The 17,500-nt window shown below is 44.1% G+C and overlaps 1 long non-coding RNA gene across 2 annotated transcripts in view; it reads left to right on the top strand.

Annotated features, from left to right (window-relative positions):
* LOC135098609 (uncharacterized) overlaps window positions 1–17,500 on the top strand; it is an 82,491-nt gene that overhangs the window by 13,853 nt on the left and 51,138 nt on the right. The window contains exons 2-3 of one of the 2 annotated variants that reach the window (XR_010267168.1): window positions 3,321–3,551; window positions 14,380–14,474. This is a non-coding gene — a long non-coding RNA (uncharacterized LOC135098609). The remainder of the gene's footprint in view (window positions 1–3,320; window positions 3,552–14,379; window positions 14,475–17,500) is intronic. The other variant, XR_010267169.1, reaches the window with a different exon arrangement.

Raw genomic sequence — 17,500 nt, forward strand, 5'->3', positions numbered from 1 at the left:
AATTTTTCCTTCATTTCCTTTTTCTGTCTTTGCTTTCTTTTCACTTCACCATTTCCTTTCCTTTCATTTACTCTTTTTTCCCTCTTTTCCCTCTTCTTTTCCTGTTGTTTTTCTTCCATTTCTTTTCGTTTCTCCTTTTTTCTCTGGTTTTCCCTTCATTTCCTCTTTTCCTCCTCCCTTTCTTCTCTGGAATTTATCTCCTCGCTTTACTATTAAGATAAGTTGTTGTTTTTTTTTCAGTTACTTTCCTGTTCATTTTTTTTCCTTAAAGTTTCTCTCTCTCTCTCTCTCTCTCTCTCTCTCTCTCTCTCTCTCTCTCTCTCTCTCTCTCTCTCTCTCTCTCTCTCTCTCTCTCTCTCTCCTCTCTCTCTCTCTCTCTCTCTCTCTCTTGGTTCGCTTCTTGGTCTTTTGGAGGCTCATGTTTCCCCGAGTCTCTTAAGGGAAATGACACGTGTATTTGCTGCTCTGGTCCAATCTTGGGTCACATTCCCTTCGATGTGTCTGGCAAGGTGACGTCACGCGTGTGGGCAGCGTCTTTGATGGTGATCGAAAACAAGTGCATGGTGTGTTTGGCGTAGGTTGTTTTTCATGTACAATGTAGTGAACACGTTTTCTATTTAACGTGCTATTCATGGTTGTGTAGAATCTTGTTTATTTTTGGTGAATGGGTGTCTGTTTTGCATCTACGGTGTTGGTGGTGGTGTTTGGTCATATTTGGTACTCTTCCCTTGTTGAGTCTTAATTTGTTATATTCAGGATCTTTTTTTTTTTTTTTTTTTATCAGGCATTTACTATATTTTCAATAACTCACCAGTAAACTTGATTTGTGGGCGGAGGAGTTCGTTGTTATATCACCGACTACTCTGTGTGTAGGAAGAGACATATGAAAACTTTGTCTGTGCTCCTGAAGTCTAAAGAGACCTATAATTGAAAGCATATTAAGAGAATATTAAATCTGAGTTTCCATACTTACCTTTCCAACTCATCTGTGTTAATTTTCTCCTACAACATCAATAACTGTTGTAGGTTAGTCACACCGTCCCTTGTCCCGCCACTACGTCTGTCTAGGCTGAGTGCGAGGCGAGCACCTTTAGGAATCCACCTGTTCAATCCGCCTTGTCGTTTACTTTGCTTCCCACAATCTTTCTCCTTGCACACTCCGCCACATACGTCAGACGGATCGGAGCAATCGCTCACTGTTGCCTCACAATCTGGATCTGCAGTGTTTCCTGTTGTTTGCGGGCTGGCGAACCTTACGAGGAAGATGAAGTGCCTGCATCTCATACATATTATTGTATTGCTTCTTGCCTGCCTCTTCTTTACTGCTGACACTTGCAAGTCTTACACAGAGGCTCGCAGCCCTCAGTTCGTCTCGGCAGACAACGTGAAAGACCTGAGTAGGGGAGATTGGTGGCCACTTATGTTATTTCATGTCGCTGGAACTTCCTCTTTGGTAGATAACTCGCAGTGATAGGGATAACTTGTGTAAGGAGTTCAGTAACCTATGGAATTAATACTCATTGAATCACAGGTGAAAGCAGTTGCCGTGAGTGAGGCAGGAAAGTCGTTCACCGTGTAATGGAAGTATTTATAGCACATTTCTTTCACAATACCTGCTGTTGCTTCCGTCACGTTGTTATGTCCTGTGCAAAAGAGAAGTCGCTGGTTTCACATGCTTTGGTTTGTGATAAGTATAATGTTATAGATGAATCGGTCATAAGCTGTTAGTTTCTTCAAGGTAGTACGTCTCCAGCAGAATAAATCTATGGTTTACACGGAATTGTTTTGATTAGTGCTAATTATTGTGTTGCAGATGAATAGATCAGGCATTTTTCAAACAGCAACGTTAGTGGTCATTAACAGGAATCACCGTTGTTACTAGTAAGAAATGTTTTAATTACGTACATAACATATTCTCCTTTAACAGTCGTCTTTCCCCACGCTCTTCCCCCCTCGTGACGGACTGTCCTTCTTTTCCTGCTTCCTCTACGTCTCAATAACGCGGATCACCACAACCGCCTTCTACCCGCCCAGCGTTGCCGCTCCTACGAAGCAAGGGGGAAAATTTCGCTGGGCTCCTTCAGGCGCTTTTCTCTCTCAAATGGTCGCAGTTCGCTCGTTAGTCTTGCTCACCGGCGATACCACTGGAACTTGTTGTACCGTACAGACTCTTGCTGCTCCTTGTTCCTCTTCCTTTCGGAGAGATGGCACTTTTTTTGTCTTTTATTTTTTTTTTGTCTTTTTTTTCTATTAATACTTAGTTTTAGGTATCCGTTTTCTGTTTATTTATTCAATTTGTCTTAATGGGGTCAAGTTTAAGTTTGCTCGTTTATTGTTTTTCCTTTATTTTTGTTGTTGTGTTATTTAAGTGCATCGTGTATGCTTCATAAACACACACACACACACACACACACACACACACACACACACACACATGATTGTGCAGACGCTTACGTGACGTTTATAAAATGATAAATGAAATGAAATAAGAGAGAGAGAGAGAGAGAGAGAGAGAGAGAGAGGAGAGAGAGAGAGAGAGAGAGAGAGAGAGAGAGAGAGAGAGAGAGAGAGAGTCTCCACTGAATTCCTCTCCAGGCGTTTGTGAACTTTTGTAAAGCTTTAATATACTCTTCAATACATATATTTCTCTCTCTCTCTCTCTCTCTCTCTCTCTCTCTCTCTCTCTCTCTCTCTCTCTCTCTCTCTCTCTCCCTTCCTTTTAGTGTCCGTGTTTACGTTCCTGGGAGTGTAATGAGCCTTTTTGGCCAGCATTGTTGTGGCGTGGTTTGATGGCCAGGCTGTGGGCGGCGTGGGTTCACTGCTGATTTCCGTTCGCCGTCTTGCTATCGTCGTCGTTGTTGTCGTTTTAGTCCTCGGTTTTCGTCCTCGTCCTCGTCCTTCTCCTCTCCTTTATTAGCGATATTTTATATTTTTTTTATTTTATGTAAGAGGAGCACTGGCTTAGAGTATCAAAAAAGGAAGAAAGGGAAAAGATCCACCGACAATGCCAGTCCCCAGAGAGAAAGCCAGAATGGTTATCCAGAACTGGAGGATAAGTGTCTTGAAAATTTTCGTCGTAATGGCCACGTCTTTCCCTTTCCCTCTTGGTCGTTCATATCGCCCTCCACCCCATCCCTTCGCCTGCCCTTTGTTTACGCACGCAGGACTCACCGCCTCAGTCCAGATGGAGAGAATCATATTTGTTATTCGTGTTCTGCTAATACGTCACTGAGTTGTGTCGGTATTGCTATTGGAGCGTTTGAAGGAAAAACGTGATTGGCTATTGACGTATTCAGAGACAAAATGTATTGCTATTGCAGTGTTTGGTGATGCCGCTTGATACTCATCACTCGCACACTGACAGAAGCAGGAAACAAATGCCATTCATGAAGAGCGAACACCGGAACGAGTCGTCAAATTTTGAAGTCAGCGGGGACACCAGCCAGACAACAGAGGACGGGACAATTCTTTAGGCAACTGTTACGAACACACGGGAATAATCAATGCAGCTAAGCAGAGCATTACCCCTCAGCCTCGCTTTATGTGAGATTGTGAGTATGGAAGAATAGTCGGTTTGGCATTTGTGAGGAAAAAAATTTGAAATATCAGAGAAGTTAATATGCCCACTTTGAAATTGTGAAATGTTAGTGCCTGAGAAATTCATTAATTCAGTTATGACATTTATGAAGAAATCGGAATTCTGTTTGGAAGGGAATCCTAAAAAAAGTTTCAGTATTGTTGATGCATTCACCTTCCAGGGAATCGAAATAACAACATTCAGATTTCAGCTTCACCTTCCAAAACAAACATGTAATTTCCCTGCACTAAGTCTCATCAGACCTCCAGTGGGCCACGCAGATCAGCTTTAGCGAACCCAATATCTCTTCAGCGCAGTTGATATCGCCTACGTAATGTCATATGAGAGGGGACTAGACACACAAAATTGGCTTTTTCTCCCTGTCAAAGCTCACCTGCCGACCCAACATGAATAAACACTTCTGGCATCTTGCCAAAAATATCTCCAATAACTTTGCTTCTTCTTCTTCTTTCCCTCCTTTATTTCAACCAGATGGCACCACTGCTATCACATCTATTTCTAAAGCTGAACTCTTCGTTCAAACCTTTGCTAAAAACTCTACCTTGGACGATTCTGGGCTTGTCCCTCCCTCTCCTCCACCCTCTGACTACTTCATGCCACCTATTAAAATTCTTCGCAATAATGTTTTCCATGCCCTCGTTGGCCTAGACCCTCGGAAGGCTTATGGACCTGATGGGGTCCCTCCTATTGTTCTCCGAAACTGTGCCTCTGTGCTTGCACCTTGCCTAGTCAAACTCTTTCAGCTCTGTCTGTCAACATCTACCTTTCCTTCTTGCTGGAAGTTTGCCTACATTCAACCTGTTCCTAAAAAGGGTGACCGTTCTAATCCCTCAAACTACCGTCCTATTGCTTTAATTTCCTGCCTATCTAAAGTTTTTTAATCTATCCTCAACAGGAAGATTCTTAAACATCTATCACTTCACAACCTTCTATCTAATCGCCAGTATGGGTCCCATCAAGGCCGCTTTACTGGTGATCTTCTGGCTTTCCTTACTGAGTCTTGGTCATCCTCTTTTAGAGATTTTGGTAAAACTTTTGCTGTTGCCTTGGACATATCAAAAGCTTTTTATAGAGTCTGGCACAAAACTTTGATCTCCAAACTACCCTCCTACGGCTTCTTTCCTTCTCTCTGTAACTTCATCTCAAGTTTCCTTTCTGACCGTTCAATTGCTGCTGTGGTAGACGGTCACTGTTCTTCTCCTAAATCTATTAACAGACGTCTCCGCCAGTTTTTCTCAACCCCCTCAGCTGCTAACTCTGTACAAGGGCCTTATCCGTCCATGTATGGAGTATGCTTCACATGTCTGGGGGTTCCACTCATACTGCTCTTCTAGACAGGGTGGAATCAAAAGCTTTTCGTCTCATCAACTCCTCTCCTCTAACTGACTGTCTTCAGCCTCTCTCTCACCGCCGCAATGTTGCATCTCTAGCTGTCCTCTACCGCTATTTTCATGCTGACTGCTCTTCTGATCTTGCCTACTGCATGCCTCCCCTCCTCCCGCGGCCTCGCTGCACAAGACTTTTTCTTTCTCTCACCCCTATTCTGTCCACCTCTCTAACGCAAGAGTTAACCAGTATTCTCAATCATTCATCCCTTTCTCTGGTAAACTCTGGAACTCCCTGCCAGCTTCTGTATTTCCACCTTCCTATAACTTGAATTCCTTCAAGAGGGAGGTTTCAAGACACTTATTCATCAATTTTTGACTACTGCCTTGACCCTTTTATGGGACTGCCATTTCAATGCGCATTATTTTTTTTAATTGGATTTTTGTTGCCCTTGGCCAGTGTCCCTCCTACATAAAAAAAAAAGAAAAAAACTTTTTGTTGCCATCGAAAACGGTACAAATCTTCTTTCGGTTCTGAAAAAAAAAAAGTAATCGGAATGAAGGCAACACGTCCACTGGTTAGGTTAAGTTCCGGAAAGCCTTTTTGAAAACTCACATCATGAAGGAATGGAACAAGCTCCCGAACAGCGTCGCGCGATGAAACACAATGACCTTGTTAAAAAATCACGTCGGTGAGTGTTTTGGAAAGAATCGACGTTTAGTGTGGCAATAATTTCTCATATGAACGTTTCTCTTCGTCATCACATAAATTCTCTCTCTCTCTCTCTCTCTCTCTCTCTCTCTCTCTCTCTCTCTCTCTCTCTCTCTCTCTCTCTCTCTCTCTCTCTCTCTCTCTCTCTCTCTCTCTCCGCACCTTAAACTATTCAGCAATACCCGGCACCACGCCAGTCCCTGAACCCATTAATATTACTTTACATCCCACAAATTCCTCTGCCGAAATAGAGTTATACACCAAGCTGGAAAATAGATAAGACTCTGAAAGGGCATAGGCGATTGTAAGGCTCGGGTGGGTGTTTACTTATTCAGTGCGAGAAGGAAAGTACTGCCGCCATATTGTCTGGATGAGTTCCGCACTGAGTAAGTTTATTCTATTTACTATAAAAACACAGTACTCCCCCTATGCGAGGTTCTATTCCCTACTGGTTCGCTGAAATCTGGATTTCCTGTGGCTCTTGTGTGCGTCCAGTTCCATGTATTTCTGGGAGATGAAGTCGTGTTTTATGAAGGGCTGTAGGGTTTGTTCAATTTTGTTTTGTTAAAGTGCGCAAGGAAAACGATAATGAAGGTTTCTATGTAGAGATGATTCTTTTTTTTTTCCTTCTTTACTTGATGTTTGTTTCACAGATTTAAGTTTTAGTACCAGATTTTTTTTTTTTATTTATTTACAGACTAGATACAGACTAGAAGACATAGAAACAGACTGGGTGAAGAGTGAGAGAGGAGTTAGGTAAGGTTGTATATTGCCACCAATCCTTTTTAGCCAGTATACAGAGAAGCTAGCAGCCAGGATGAGAAGAATGAATGTAGGGGTAAGTGTGGGGAACGATAAAGTATGTGTGCTCCTTTATGCAGATGACGTAGTTGTTATGAGTGAATCGGCAGATGAGCTTCAAAGTCTGTTGGATGTTGTGGATGGCTATGGAAAAGACTTTGCAGTAAGTTTTGGCAGTGAGAAAAGCAAGCTAATGATTGTGAATAAGTCAGAGGATGAAAGTAATGTGGTATGGAGACTTGGAGAGAATGAGTTGAGACAGGTGCAACAATACAAGTACTTAGGGATGTGGATGAGTCCTAGTGGGTGTGCAAAGGCAAAGAATGAAAAGATAAGTATGGTAAACCAGTGGGTAGGTCGATTGGGAAGCGCGGCAAGGATGAGAGCAAGTAAGTATGATGTGTTGAGAGAAGTGTGGAAGAGTGTGGCTGTGCCAAGTATAATGTATGGTATGGAGGTGATTGCATGGAATGAAAGTGAAATTGATAAGTTAGAAGTGGGCCAGAATAGAGTAGCAAGGATGGCACTGAGTGCACCGAGGTGCACAGCAGTCGAAGCCTTGAGAGGTGACATGGGATGGAGCACCTTTAGGGAAAGACTCACAAAAGCCACACTTAGGTACAAGATTAGGCTTGAGAGAATGGATGATGCAAGAATAGCAAGGAAGGTGTACCTGTGGAATGAAAGTGGAAGCAAATGGAGGAAGAGATGCATGAGAATGACAGACAGGAATGGATTGCAAGTTGTGTGGGCGATAAGAATGGTTGGGAGGAACCAAAATGAGCGTGAATGGGTGGTAACAAGAGGAGGCAGAGTGGGAGCCGAATGGGATGTGAGAAAATGGAAGAATGAGATAGACAAAGAAGTGAAATGTGTGGGACTGAATGAATGGAAGAATGAAATGGAAAGAAAGAAGACCCTGGAATGGTACAAGGAGAAAGAGGCCCCGAGGTATGAAAGGTGGTATGATGGAAGCCTGGGCGGTGATCTTCTCTTCCGAGCGAGGGCACAGTGTATGGATGTGAATGCAAGGAGTTACAGGTGGTCTGAGTCCCGCAGCAAAGTGTGCCAGATGTGTGACATGGGAGAGGATGAGACGGTGGAACATGTGGTGCTGGAGTGTGTGAAGTATGCCAGAGACAGGAATGAGATGATGCAAGTGATACTGACTGAGTTAGGGCATGATAGGAATGAAAGAGTGGAGAAGACAGGAAAGGAATGGATGGTGTTGTTGCTGGGACTGGGTAGAGAGGCCAATGAAAGGATGATTGAGGCGGTGAAAGAGTTTCTGGAGAGAATGTGGCGTGCCAGGTGTATGAACAATTAGGATAGAGGATGCTGTTCGTTTCTCTTTTTTTTTGCCCCTTCTACAGGAGTTGCCGATCCAAAGGCATGGCTCAGGAGTGATCCTGAGCCACCTGTACCATCAAGATCAAGATACACCTTCGCAGGAGAAAAAAAATAAATTAGAAAACGAGCGAGAAAATAAATTAGAAAACGAGCGAAAAGATAGGAAGACTATATTTGACTCTCTCTCTCTCTCTCTCTCTCTCTCTCTCTCTCTCTCTCTCTCTCTCTCTCTCTCTCTCTCTCTCTCTCTCTCTCTCTCTCTCTCTCTCTCTCTCTCTCTCTATACGAGTATATATATATATATATATATATATATATATATATATATATATATATATATATATATATATATATATATATATATATATATATATATATATATATATATATATATATATATATATATATATATATATATATATATATTGGTGAAAATGTCATTTTTCTTAAACGAGAGAATTCTTGGAAAAGAAACATCAAATACAGAGCAATGTCATTTATCCAATATAGTCTTTCTATTTTTTCGCTCGTTTTCTAATTTATTTTTTCTCCCGTGAAGGTGTATCTTGATCTTGATGGTACAGGTGGCTCAGGATCACTCCTGAGCCAGGCCTTTGGATCGGCAACTCCTGTAGAAGGGGGAAAGAAAAGAGAAACGAACAGCATCCTCTATCCTAATTGTTCGTACATCTGGCACGCCACATTCTCTCCAGAAACTTTTTCACCGCCTCAATCATCCTTTCATTCGCCTTTATATATATATATATATATATATATATATATATATATATATATATATATATATATATATATATATATATATATATATATATATATATATATATATATATATATATATATATATATATATATTTTTTTTTTTTTTTTTTTTTTATGTAGGAAGGACACTGGCCAAGGGCAACAAAAATCTAATAAAAAAAAATGCCCACTGAAATGCCAGTCCCGTAAAAGGGTCAAAGCAGTGGTCAAAAATTGGTGGATAAGTGTCTTGAAACCTCCCTCTTGAAGGAATTCAAGTCATAGGAAGGTGGAAATACAGAAGCAGGCAGGGAGTTCCAGAGTTTACCAGAGAAAGGGATGAATGATTGAGAATACTGGTTAACTCTTGCGTTAGAGAGGTGGACAGAATAGGGGTGAGAGAAAGAAGAATGTCTTGTGCAGCGAGGCCGCGGAAGGAGGGGAGGCATGCAGTTAGCAAGATCAGAAGCGCAGTTAGCATGAAAATAGCGGTAAAAGACAGCTAGATATGCAACATTGCGGCGGTGAGAGAGAGGCTGAAGACAGTCAGTTAGAGGAGAGGAGTTGATGAGACGAAAAGCTTTTGATTCCACCCTGTCTAGAAGAGCAGTATGAGTGGAACCCCCCCAAACATGTGAAGCATACTCCATACATGGACGGATAAGGCCCTTGTACAGAGTTAGCAGCTGGGGGGGTGAGAAAAACTGGCGGAGACGCCTCAGAACACCTAACTTCATAGAAGCTGTTTTAGCTAGAGATGAGATGTGAAGTTTCCAGTTCAGATTATAAGTAAAGGACAGACCGAGGATGTTCAGTGTAGAAGAGGGGGACAGTTGAGTGTCACTGAAGAAGAGGGGATAGTTGTCTGGAAGGTTGTGTCGAGTTGATAGATGGAGGAATTGAGTTTTTGAGGCATTGAACAATACCAAGTTTGCTCTGCCCCAATCAGAAATTTTAGAAAGATCAGAAGTCAGGCGTTCTGTGGCTTCCCTGCGTGGTATGTTTACCTCCTGAAGGGTTGGACGTCTATGAAAAGACGTGGAAAAGTGCAGGGTGGTATCATCAGCGTAGGAGTGGATAGGACAAGAAGTTTGGTTTAGAAGATCATTAATGAATAATAAGAAGAGAGTGGGTGACAGGACAGAACCCTGAGGAACACCACTGTTAATAGATTTAGGAGAAGAACAGTGACCGTCTACCACAGCAGCAATAGAACGGTCAGAAAGGAAACTTGAGATGAAGTTACAGAGAGAAGGATAGAAACCGTAGGAGGGTAGTTTGGAAATCAAAGCTTTGTGCCAGACTCTATCAAAAGCTTTTGATATGTCCAAGGCAACAGCAAAAGTTTCATCAAAATCTCTAAAAGAGGATGACCAAGACTCAGTAAGGAAAGCCAGAAGATCACCAGTAGAGCGGCCTTGACGGAACCCATACTGGCGATCAGATAGAAGGTTGTGAAGTGATAGATGTTTAAGAATCTTCCTGTTGAGGATTGATTCAAAAACTTTAGATAGGCAGGAAATTAAAGCAATAGGACGGTAGTTTGAGGGATTAGAACGGTCACCCTTTTTAGGAACAGGTTGAATGTAGGCAAACTTCCAGCAAGAAGGAAAGGTAGATGTTGACAGACAGAGCTGAAAGAGTTTGACTAGGCAAGGTGCAAGCACGGAGGCACAGTTTCGGAGAACAATAGGAGGAACCCCATCAGGTCCATAAGCCTTCCGAGGGTTTAGGCCAGCGAGGGCGTGGAAAACATCATTACGAAGAATTTTAATAGATGGCATGAAGTAGTCAGAGGGTGGAGGAGAGGGAGGAACAAGCCCAGAATCGTCCAAGGTAGAGTTTTTAGCAAAGGTTTGAGCAAAGAGTTCAGCTTTAGAAATAGATGTGATAGCAGTGGTGCCATCTGGTTGAAATAGAGGAGGGAAAGAAGAAGAAGCAAAGTTATTGGAGATATTTTTGGCTAGATGCCAGAAATCACAAGGGGAGTTAGATCTTGAAAGGTTTTGACATTTTCTGTTAATGAAGGAGTTTTTGGCTAGTTGGAGAACAGACTTGGCATGGTTCCGGGCAGAAATATAAAGAGCATGAGATTCTGGTGATGGAAGGCTTAAGTACCTTTTGTGGGCCACCTCTCTATCATGTATAGCACGAGAACAAGCTGTGTTAAACCAAGGTTTAGAAGGTTTAGGACGAGAAAAAGAGTGAGGAATGTACGCCTCCATGCCAGACACTATCACCTCTGTTATGCGCTCAGCACACAAAGACGGGTCTCTGACACGGAAGCAGTAGTCATTCCAAGGAAAATCAGCAAAATACCTATATATATATATATATATATATATATATATATATATATATATATATATATATATATATATATATATATATATATATATATATATATATATATATATATATATATATATATAGCAACAGAAAAGAAGAAAATTAAGAACATAAGAACATAAGAAATAAGGGAAGCTGCAAGAAGCGACCATGCTTACACGTGGCAGTCCCTGTATGAAATATACCTACCTATTTCCATCTGTTATCCCCATCCATAAACCTGTCTAATTTTCTCTTAAATCTCTCTAATGTCCTAGCACTAACAACATGATTACTGAGTCCGTTCCACTCATCTACCACTCTATTTGAGAACCAATTTTTTCCTATCTCCTTCCTAAACCTAAATTTTTTAAGCTTGAACCCGTTATTTCTTGTTCCCTGGATGCTGATCCTAAGAATTTTGCTTACATCTCCCTTGTTATAACCCTTATACCACTTAAACACTTCTATCAGGTCCCCTCTTAACCTACGTCTCTCTAGAGAATGTAAATTTAACCGCTTCAACCTCGCTTCGTAAGGAATACTCCTCATCCCCTGTATCCTTTAAGTCATTCTCCTCTGTACTGATTCTAATAGACCTATATCTTTCCTGTAATGTGGGGACCAGAACTGCACAGCGTAGTCTAGATGTGGTCTGACCAGCGCCAAGTATAACTTTAATATTACTTCCGGCCTTCTACTTTTAACACTCCTAAAAATGAATCCTAGTACCCTATTTGCCTTGTTTCTGGCTTCTATGCATTGTTTTCCTAGACGGAGTTCAGAGCTAACTATAACTCCTAAATCTTTCTCGTACCCCGTACCTACCAGAGTTTGGTTGTTTAATGTGTACCTATTGTGTGGGTTTCCTCTACCTACGCTAAGTTCTTTGCATTTATTGATATTTAATTGCATTTGCCATCTATCCGTCCATTCATTCATCCTATCTAAATCTGCCTGCAGTGCGATGCATCCGATTCTGACCTAATTAATCTACCTATCTTTGTGTCATCCGCAAATTTACTAACATCACTACTAATTCCACTATCTAAGTCATTGATATATATTAGAAATAACAATGGCCCTAATACTGATCCCTGTGGCACCCCACTAATTACATGACCCCATTCGGATTTCGAGCCGTTTATTACAACTCTCTGTCGCCTGTTACCAAGCCATGACCCTATCCAGCCTAACACCTTCCCATCTATCCCATGTACCCTAACCTTTCTCAGGAGCCTTTGATGGGGTACCCTGTCAAATGCTTTACTAAAGTCCAGATATAAGATGTCATAACTATCACCATTATCTACTGCTTCGTACACTCTTCTGTAAAAACTTAACAAGTTTGTCAGGCAAGACTTTCCCTTTGTGAAGCCATGCTGTGACTGATTTATCAAGTTATGCAAAGATTCTAATTGTCTAAATGTTCCCTAATGTTCCTCGCTATTATTGACTCCAATAATTTACCCACAACTGAAGTTAAGCTGACAGGTCTAAAGTTTTATCTCCTTTTTTAAAGATAGGTACTACATTAGCCTGCCTCCACATTACTGGTACCTCATCTGACTCAGGTGATTTCCTAAAGACAGAAACTAACGGCTCACTAATAACCTCTTTGCATTCCTTAAGTACTCTGGGATATATTTCATCAGGTCCTGGTGTCTTGAACTTTTTTAGTCTATCTATCTCCTGTTCCACTATCTCCCTAGTTATGGAAATATCTGTCAGCTTCTCATTCTCATCTGCTCTAAACACCTGTTCACTATTTGGCATATACTGCATGTTTTCCTGGGTGAAGACAGTTAAAAAATATCTATTCACAATTTTGCTAATCTCCTCCCCAGAACTAACCAGCTCCCCATCTGCTGCCTTTAATGGACCTATAGTATCCTTATTCTTCGTCCTGTATACCTGATAAAATTCCTTGGGGTCCGTCTTCGCCTGGCTGGCTACCTTCAATTCATAATTGCCCTTAGCTTTCCTCGTTAACCTCCTGACTGTTCTAACTAATTCATTATATTGTGTCCTTAAAACTTCTTCACCTGCCCTTAATCTCTTATATATACTTCTCTTCCACCCTATATAATGTTTTAACCTAGCAGTCATCCATTTAGGGTCATTTTCTGTTATCTTATTGCTCTATACGGGATGTTTGCTAACTGACCTGTATGCAGTTTATCTACGAAATATTATACAACTCATCTACATTTTCTGCACCTAATTCCCTCATCTCGACCCCTTCCACCCTCTCCATTCCCTCATCTACTCACCTCGACCTCACCTCTCCCATTTCAGCATGACCTGACCCTCCAACATATTCATACCTATCCCCCTCCCTCTCTCCTCCGCCCCTTCCGGACACATCTTCCCTCCTCTTGTCCTACACTCTCACGCCTCACCTCACCTCTCTCATCCTGCCTTATCTCTCTCAACTCCGTCCCGGACCTGACCTCACTCTGCATCCGTTGCCAGTCAATTCCTTGGAGGTACCTTTTTAATTCCTTAAAATCTGCTCTCCTAAAGTCAGGTATTTTACTAGTGTTTTTGCTTCTAAAAGTTTCCTCCCATTTTAAATTGTACCTAATTTCTTAATGGTCACTGTTACCTAGCTGTCCTCCAACCTCTACCTGTGTGACTGCTTCCTCCCTGTTAGTAAGAATTAAATCTGGAATACTGTTCCCCCTTGTGTGTTCTACGACTACCTGTTTTAAAAATTCATCCTGAAATACCTTAAGAAATTCCTCTGCTTCCTTGTTACCCACCATCAGGCCTCAGTCTATATTCCCAAAATTAAAATCTCCTAGCACACATACCTGACTGTGAGATGTTAATTTCCTTTGTACTGTTCGGTGGCCTGTACACTAATCCCAGTACTACTGACTGTGATCCTTCCTTAATATCTACCCATATCGACTCTGTTTTGCTATCAGTTTTAATTCTACTGTTAATACAACACTGTAATGTGTCCCTAACGTATAACGCGACGCCTCCTCCTCTCCTGTTTTCCTTGTCTTTATAGAACAGTGTATAACCATCTATGATATTTTGATATTGTTTTCCCACATTCCATTAAGTGTACCTAGAATGTTTGTCACAGTTAGTTACCTGTGTGTAGTGTTTGCTGCATTTGTCAAACCTACGAAGGAAGTTTGTGGTGTTTCAGTAAGTATGTGTACAGTGTTTCGTATGTGTTTCGTAAACCATAGAGTGTTGGGTGTATTTTTTGTAAGTCTTCGGGAAATGTCTGTTGCACTTCATATTACTGTACGTATTGTTTATTTGTTGATGTAAATGAAAAAAAAAAGGTCTGTTAGGAAAGTGTTAGTGTGAGACAAAGGAAAGTCAAAGTAAGAAAGAACAATCAGACGTACACAAACGATGCATGTCCTCGACTTGTTGTGTTCTGAAGGAGAAAATATGACTATGATACAAAGTGTGCAATTCTGTTTTGTTAATTTTCTTTTTTATCATCTAATTGACTTTTTTTTTTTTCACCGTCACAGGTAACGATCGCCACCACCACCACCACCACCACCACCACCACCACCACCACTTCCACCACCACCACCACCATCACCATCAAGAGGTGAAGTCCAATGTAAGTAGCACTAAGTACTTTCAGTGTCTGGTGTTGTGTATTTCAGCCACGAGGTGACGCTGCAAGGTGGGCAGCCCTCATCACTGCTTACCTGCTTGGCCTGCATGCCACTTTGACACTTTGGTGAAGTTTGCTGTAGTCGCTGGAATTTTGAGATGCTGAATTCAGGGATTGAAAAATGGCGAAATGAGCATTCTGAGGAGCCCGGTGGAGGCACCACCACCTTCCCACAGCACCTTGACGAGCGTGGTCACTGTGTTTCACCTCCGCACGGCTGCCTTCGACTTATGCAAATGCCTTTATTTTGTACTTTTTATTTATTTTCCTTGCTCTGGTTTGACCCGCTTACCGACTTGCTCCACGCCGCACGACACGCGCGAATGCTGCCTGCCATCTTTATTCACCTTTGTTCGGCGTGCATCGGAGTCGGCGATTATCCTGTGCTTGGTTTTTCTACTGTAAGGAGAAAAACCTTTCTGTAAGTATTTGTTTTTATATAAACAAATACTTACAGAAAGGCTTAAAATTGCACGTTGAGTATGGAATTGTTTAAAAAGCCTATGATAGTATACATACTATACATACTTAACATAAAGATAATAATACTAATACAATAATACAGTAAAAATTTAAAGCGCCAGTGGCGACAGGTGCGTGCTACGCCAGCTGTGGGCTGCCAGCTTCACCTGGTGCGTGGACATGTCCTGCACTTGGGGCGTGGCCGCCGTGAACATGTTCCACAGCCGGGAAGTCCTGGCTGTGTAGTTGCGCTGGTGTTGGCTAGAGCGAGATCGAGGCACCTTCACTAGCTCGTCGCTACTGGCTGCAGCTCTGGTGCACCTCTGCACTGTGTGTGGCAGCAGCCTCAGGGGGTCAAGGTGAGGGACCCTCTGCACCTGAGTTTTGTGCCGACACGTCCCGGCGGTGCTCCAGTGACGTTACTGGTGCTGGGTGATGTTGGTCGTCATCGGTGGCCACCAAGCGCAGGTCTCTCTCTCTCTCTCTCTCTCTCTCTCTCTCTCTCTCTCTCTCTCTCTCTCTCTCTCTCTCTCTCTCTCTCTCTCATAACTTTCAATAAGGTTGTTTTTTGGGTAGCTATATTTATTTTCCCGTACTTCGATCATACGGTTAATTTTCCTATACTTTCCATAAGGTACATTTTCAAGTAACTATATTAATGTTCCCATACATGATCATACAGTTTATTTTCCCTTAGCTTCCAATAAGGCTCATTCTCGAGTAATTTGGTAATAAATATGCGAATAATAAATTATGCGAAGAAGAATTAAAGGAAAACTGGCCATGCAAAAAACGTGATTCCCTTTCTCTCGCTCTGTCTCTGCCAAGGCAGCAGGTGGTCACGAAAATACGTGCATTGCTCACATGATGGCCGCCGCACACGGCGGTGTTGTTATTTACTTGTCCTGATAGCTTAATCTAACCTAACCTAACCTAACCTAACCTACCCTAACCTAACCTAACCTAACCTACCCTAACCTAACCTAACCTAACCTACCCTAACCTAACCTAACCTAACCTAACCTACCCTAACCTAACCTACCCTAACCTAACCTAACCTAACTTAACCTATCCTAACCTACCCCTTTGCCCCCTCCCCCCTCCCAAGACAGCACTCCCTCCCCCCACCAGGCTGTCTTCCCTCCCCCCTCCCCCCTCCCACCTAACCTATCCCCTCCCCCCTCCCCCCTCCCCCCTCCCACCTAACCTATCCCCTCCCCCCTCCCCCCTCCCCCCTCCCCGGGCAGCCGACTGCCCTGTGGGGCCGGCTGCCCCCCTCAGTCAGGGAAGTAGTCCAGCAGGGCGGAGTACACCACCAGGGTGAGGGACAGGGTCTGTGCAATGGCGAGCAGGTTGTCCCACAGGCCGTAGGACAACCTGCTTCCAGCCCTGCCCCTCCCCTGGCGAGCCTTCCCTGGCTGGGGGAGTTGGCGCTGTGGTGGTGAGGAAGGGGCCACCACTCCCTTCCCCACTCCTCGGAGGACGAGCCCCGCTCCCTCGTCCTCCGCGGGGGTCGTGGCGCTCCTGGCCTCCTTTTGCCCCTCCTCCGGGCTGGGGGCCGAGACCCACAGGCCCAGGCCATCCTTCCCCGGGCTGGCCGCCACCACCTGGCCAGCCTCAGGGGCGGGTCCGGCCTCCTTCCCTGGGCTGGCCGCCACCACCTGGCCAGCCTCAGGGGAGGGGCCGACCTCGTGTCCCAGGCTGGCCGCCACCACCTGGCCAGCCTCTGGGGCGGGGCAGGCTTCGTGCCCTGGGCTGGCCGCCGCCACCTGGCCAGCCTCAGGGGCGTGGCCGGCCTCGTGCCCCGGGCTGGCCACCACCACCTGGCCAGCCTCTGGGGCGGGGCCGGCCTCCTGCCCCGCCTCTGGGACGCGGACAGCCTGGTCCTCCTGGGGGGGCTTGGGGCGGCTGCCCACTCTCTTGCTGTTGCAAAAGAGCACGGGGCAGCCCTGCCCCTGCCCCCCGTGGACACCCAGACCTCCGGCCAGGCTGAAGTACAAAACGGCGTGACGCCCCGCCGTAGTGTACTTCAGTCCGGCCAGGAGGTCCCTCAGGGGCAGGTCCTGACAGAAGACTGTTGCGCCTCCTGCCAGGCACTGCACCCTGATGGGTGTCTCCTGGTCCAAGGCGGCCAGCTTGTCCATATTCAGGCTGGCCGCCTGATCCGACACGAGGGGCTTCGCCCCCCCCTCGGCCCCTTGCCGGAAGGTAAAGGAGGCCAGAGAGCGCCTCCCCCTCCCACAGCAGCCCCCTGAGCGGGGGCGGGACAGCCTCACGGCGTCCACGCCACACTCGCCCAGGAGGCTCAGCCGTGCCTCCACTGACAGTCGACTGCTTTTTCCTCCCATCCTAGTTCTCATGAAATTAAAAATATACCTTGGTTCAGTTTTGGCTGAGTGGCGAAAAGTAGGATGGTGGTGAACAGACCGCCTGAGAGAGAGAGAGAGAGAGAGAGAGAGAGAGAGAGAGAGAGAGAGAGAGAGAGAGAGAGAGAGAGAGGTTGAGTA

The sequence above is a fragment of the Scylla paramamosain genome, unplaced genomic scaffold (genome assembly GCF_035594125.1).
Source record: "Scylla paramamosain isolate STU-SP2022 unplaced genomic scaffold, ASM3559412v1 Contig70, whole genome shotgun sequence".
Lineage (NCBI taxonomy): Eukaryota > Metazoa > Arthropoda > Malacostraca > Decapoda > Portunidae > Scylla > Scylla paramamosain.